This window comes from Nansenia antarctica (assembly GCF_963989245.1).
Source record: "Nansenia antarctica genome assembly, chromosome: 5".
Lineage (NCBI taxonomy): Eukaryota > Metazoa > Chordata > Actinopteri > Argentiniformes > Microstomatidae > Nansenia > Nansenia antarctica.
In genome coordinates this window covers 18,537,144-18,543,143 of record NC_137690.1, presented here as the reverse complement: position 1 = coordinate 18,543,143, position 6,000 = coordinate 18,537,144, and positions in this window count along the sequence as shown.

The window sequence follows — 6,000 nt, the reverse complement described above, 5'->3', positions numbered from 1 at the left end:
ATGATTGAGATTGAAATTAAGCATTTCAAACATTAACTTAAAGTCAAGTCAGAGGAGCTTTCTCAGATTTGTATTCATCTCGATGGTAAGCACTCCTGAAAAGATTATGTGTGCTACTATAGTGATCATCAAACCCAATTCATTACCAAGCCCATGTCCTCAGTGGTGTACTTATGAAGACCTCATCCAAATAGCTTTTCACCTACCAGAACCTACAGTATATAGAGCATAAAATATGCTAAAACAGATGAAGAGGGACTTCAAGCCATCAGACAGGTTTATTCATTTCAAACATATTACGCTTGTTTTGTTACTTCAACTGTTTGTTGGTGGAAGACTGGAAGTCAAAATGGTTGAATTCTCAGACAGAGCTCTAGTCTAGAAATCAAATGACTCGTTTTCTTTGCCAGCTTTCCTTTGATTTGTCTTGGGAATCCAAATGTTTTTCATTTCCTCTCATTTCAGTTGAGCTGTCTTATCACAGAGTCTCTTGTACTGTATGTGATAAAAGATTCATTATACAGTAATCCTGTGGCACATTCTTCCCACTGAGGCTGGTTGTGTGGGCACCTTGAGTTACAACCACTTCTGAGCCCAGTGTTAGAGGTCCATTAACCACTGGTAATTAAAGTGTCGCTTTAAACGGTATAGGCACCATTACTCTCCCTGGACTGTGAAAATGACTCATATTGAAAGCCCGCCTTTCTTTTATACCCTCATTGGCAAAATATAAGAAAAGGGATTTGGCAATGGTGGAGTAATGAGTCCATACAGTAGTAAACCTTTCCATGCAGACTACATATAAACATGTTGAATATAACTCTCACTGCACCTTTTATTGTTTCCAATTCATTGTCAATCAATAAATGTGTCCAAATTGTTTGGAGGGAACAATATCATGTCAAGAGAGCAAACATATTACAAATTGTGTCCTTATGTGCACTTTCTCCACATCACCAAACCTTCTGATGTTCACACATTCTTCATGAGCTACAGTAACTCTGAATGTTCTCCCTACTCTCACACTATTACTGTACGGTACTCCTCCTTGTGTGTTCCAACTGCTACAGTCCTACAGAGATTCTCTCAAATACTTCCCATACCTTAGAGCAGTGAGCAAAGACAAAAGCCACTGGGAGGTCCCAGTTAGCATTTGAGAGAGAGAGAGTTTAGCCTCAACATGGCTCTGGCTCAAACATGATGAGCCTTACCAGACTCGGTGTGGGATTAGTATAAAGATGGTTAGAGCAGCGGGGCAGCACATGTACAGTAAGAGAGTCCACTCTGGAGGTTTGTTTTAAATTAATTTGTGATTATATAATTGACAGTAGTTTTAAGTCAATGGGATTTTAAATGGTTTTTAATCTTGTAGTCAAGGACAGCCAGGGTAAAAATAAGACAAACTTAGAATGAAATACACCACTATGAACTTGAAGTAATTGAAATAAATCATTTAATTTAGTTGCTGTAAATAAACTGGCAGACTTGCTTACTTTGAAGTGATCAAATAAATGACACATTGAATTCAATATTGGAGTGATTACGACTTGCTTTTGCACACAAAAAATAGAAAACTCCTGGAAATTTAAATTAGGTTTTCAGAGTTGCAGGGCATTTAGCCTTGCCAACCCCAATATAATAACAGTAAAACTACTACAACCTGAAAAGTGTTGCTATTGGCAGCTCATCGGAGTGGAGGCAGTAAAGCCCAGCCTTACTGGATGCTGTGCTGCCTGCCACATCCATATGATTGGATTTCAATAGCCGTTCATAGGATCTGACACAGGGCTGAGTGTCTTTATAACCACGATCTGCCAGCTAGGAGCCCATTACCCTACATTCTTGATTGTCCAGATCAAACATGGCATAATTGTGTGTCCTTGACTGACTGTCTGCTGGCATAACAAAAGCTTAACAGTTCAATGTAATTACTTTCCCGGCACCGTGCCTTGCGCCTCCCATGGCGGTTTGGGCTCACATCCAGCACCCTAACACCCGTCTGTAAGGCATCACTCTGAACACATAGCTGAATCTATTGGTGTTTGAAATAATTTCCTTGCTTGAGTAATAAAAATTGCAATATACAGGCCTAGTGGGCAGTAAATCACCAGCACGTTTATGGGGCCTAGGCTGCCAGCTTGTTAAAGGAAATCACAGACAGTGGACGGCTCAGGCATGGGGGAGAGCTTAGGAGATGTGGGGAGAGACGGTTCTCAGCTGGACCTAATCAGTACCCCATCACTCAGAGGCAGGGATTCTCCTATGGTGAGATGTTTGGCTATGCTTTTTATCTCTACTGTAAATTAGATAATCTAGGTCAAAAACTTTGACAATACAGGTACCAACAGAAAACGGTTGGGTGGCAGGGCACAGTATAGGATTTGTGTGAAAGGAAATACAAAATAAACTGTTGTTGGCAATGACATTAGTTGGCACACAAGTTCTACACATTGTCATTCATTTGTCTTTCGGAAAAAAGATGACCTAAAACATGTTGGAACTGACATGCATCATGACTTGTGCAAAACAAATGCATTGTGTTTATAGTATACAGCTGATAATGGATACAACAGCCATGTTTGTGGTGGGTTTCAGTGAATAAATGACCAGACCACTATCCTGAGGTAACCTTTTTTGAATCAATTAAAAAAGCATGCACGAAGCTCTGATGGAATAGTAGAAAATTGCACAAAAAACAAGCCTGTTCTACAAAAAAAAAAATCCATACAGTATGTAACAAAATCAATCACAGGTGATTTGAAGCAATGTATCAGTGTTTATTTTAAGGTTTCAGAGTGGAATAAAAGTAACAGATGTTTATGTATTGCAAGAACTCCTGGAAACTGGTGATTTGCTTCTGAGTGAATAAGTCTTCAAATGACACACACTGTGACACATTCCCCCCACTCATGATTCAGAGCTTTTTTAGACTGATTTCTTTGGATGGGGGTTTATGATGGCCAGGCTCCTTGTTTTACTTGGTGTGTCTCTAACCCCTCATTGAGACATTTTACTACCTGTTATGATATATAAATAACTCTAACAGCCTTTAAGTAAAACAAATCATGAGGAAGGTATGAGTCTCGGTTGAGGAATTATTTTTCACCTTAGAAGGGTAAAGACATTTGCTGGGGAAGGATCTCTTACCCTCGCCTCGACTGGTTGGTCTCCCCTCTTGCTAAAGAGCTGGGACATGTGCCAGAACCACTAAAATAAAGAAATGAGAAGAATTTAATCCTCGTCAAACACATGCCAAAGCCAGGGAGAGATTAAAGGCTGCTTCCGAAAAATAACATTTCAGGAGTGAGACAATAATCCCATTTATTCCATGAGACATTTTCCTTTTTCATGTGAGACACCCTCTTAGCTTGCTTATGAAAATTGATTTCTTGTTTTTGGTTCATATCATTTTACGCGGTAGCTGTGCCACTGTGGAATTCCTCTTGCCAGAGATAATTTAAGGTAGCTTTGTCAAAATGTAAGGTGGATTGCAGAAGGTGAAATGGTCGGTTTACAGTAGATAAAAACTCCACTGTTCTCATAGTTTTTGTACCAAATAGTGGGGGCCAGTAGGCCTACAGTAAGCTGTTATCCAGTAAAGCTTTAAACCCTCACAGCAGCGGAGGAAAGCAGGCAAAAGTGTACCAAGGTTACCTGTACCAGATATGTCCTTGTACGTTTAACCCTAAAGACCTGATCACTGTATGCAACGTTTTTTTCTTCAAAAAAGAAAATTGATTAATACAGTGTAAGATGTCAAATGATTTGCAGGGTATCATTTTAAACCTCTCAACATATGTACCATATATTATAGAATACATGCCTTTACCCTGTCTGTGAATGTTTTACATTTCTTGATGTAACACATTGATGATATTGAACTTAAAGGTTAACTGTGGGGGAAGAACTAATGATTAGGAAAATAAAGGAGAGGAATTGTTGAAGCTCCAGGTAAGTAGCATAATGAGGCCATTATGGTGTCTTGTGGCAATGTGTTTTACATCAGTGCATGATGTGGCTAGCCTATTAGTAATATAGGACAGGGGAGGACGCTTGCCTATTTCTACAGCAGGAAGCAGCTCCTTCTAAGATAATGCACTGCTGCTCTCTGCTGTCAGTTGTGTGTATATCAACAAACCACAAAAAATGTTTTTCCTTTTTTTCTTCTTTTGTGTGTGTGTGGGGGGAACGGGACGGGGGTTGCACCTTGACCCAATATTAATATACTGTACAACACCACTGGTGTAAACAATGGCATGTTGTTCTCTAAAATTGTACCGAAGAAACGCGAGTAACTCACGAGCAACTCTGCCATGTCGTGCAACCTTTCCTCTTCTCGCCGCTAGATGGCGCACATGCACTGTGATGAGAAAGGCAGCAGGTGAGGTGAACATGATTCTGTTTCTATGGTGATGACGCTAACGTCCTAGATACAGCACGCCGCTGACGACATTGAGCAACCAACCTTTTTGCTAATTTTGTGATTTCAAGGCAAGCCAGCAAACATTTCCCTCTAAAAATGTATTAATTTTTGAAGACTCGGGTCCATCTATTTCAGAGTGTGCCAATTCATTAGTGTGATTACAAACTACACACTCGTGAACATTGTTGACGTTTTGCAGTTTCCCATGATGCATCGCCTTATTGTGTTGTAGCTCTGGGAGACAGCGAACCTGACAGCCAGACACAGCCCTCTCTGTTTCTGCCGACCGTGGTGCAGGAGGGCATCAACTACACTCCCTAACATGGCACAACGGACTTAGCCAAGCGTGTAGCTAGCAACTACTACATCAATAATTTATGTACAAGACATTTATCGACGACATTGTGATATTTTGAAGGTAGGTACCAACATTAGACCGCCAGTTAGTTAAGTCAGCCAGTGGTCCATTCTCGTCTCATTCATTGCACCTGCCTGGATATGCTATTGCTAGTAGAGCTAGCTTAGACATAGCAGCCCCCTTTTCGATGCACTGTTTCGACGTGTTAGCCAGCTGTGTGTTTTTTTTGTCATTTAAATAAGCTAAAGAGACAACATTATGTTTGGATGGAACATGATTATGCAAACAGGAACTGGTTGACTAAGGAGCTGGCTGGGTGACTGGTGACGTTTTTTTCATTGGGAATTTCGGGTGATGTTGTTGTTTACAACCGAGATTATCTTATACACTTAGTTACTGTGTACTGTCCATCAGTAACTTAGCTACCTCTCAGAGCTCTCAACTGTAACTCATATTTTAAAATGTTCCATTTGGAGAGCTGTCACCGAGTCGGACGCGGGTGAGTCAGGTCGGGTGCTGTCCGCAATGCAGGTGCTGAAAGTAACTACCTTGTCAACTACTGTAGGTGGTAGTATATTTCTAGCCTATATTTTCATTAGCTAAAAACAGCTTTTCAAATTCAGTTCTTATGAATAATACACCCTACAGTACACCAATAAAGTCGTATACTTGCAATCAGATACCTGCGACTCAGTGACCTGACATGTTGAACATTAGAACTGTAGAAAGGTTTATTTTGTCACGTTTGCTTTTCTAAGAGATCAATGTTCCATGAAAAGTATATATTATACACCGTGCTAGGTTAGCTGCCTTCTAACTTTGTGAGTGTGTACACAATCCTCTCATGCTAGGGGCAGATCTCTAAGGGCTGTCACAAAATTAGTTTCAAATGAGATGTAAAAAAGAAGTGGCTCAAAACGAAGCATACCAGTGTATGATACTTTAAACATTTACAGCACTTAGGCCTAATTCCAAATTGAAAATTAAATGTGTGAGAGTTCTCTTCACCTCTTCTCAGAGGGTGTGTCTAGACCGTTAATCTCAGTTTCTTTATGGAAAGATGGTAGCCTTGTATCTTGCTGCTGCAGTTCATTGATTATTGATGTTGTCTGTGAGAGGAAATGCTCTTTGGTGGGGAAGGAAAAGGGAGACAGAAATGGAGAGGAGAGATAGGAGAAGGGATGTTGTCTTTGTTTCATCACATTCCATTTCTCTAAAA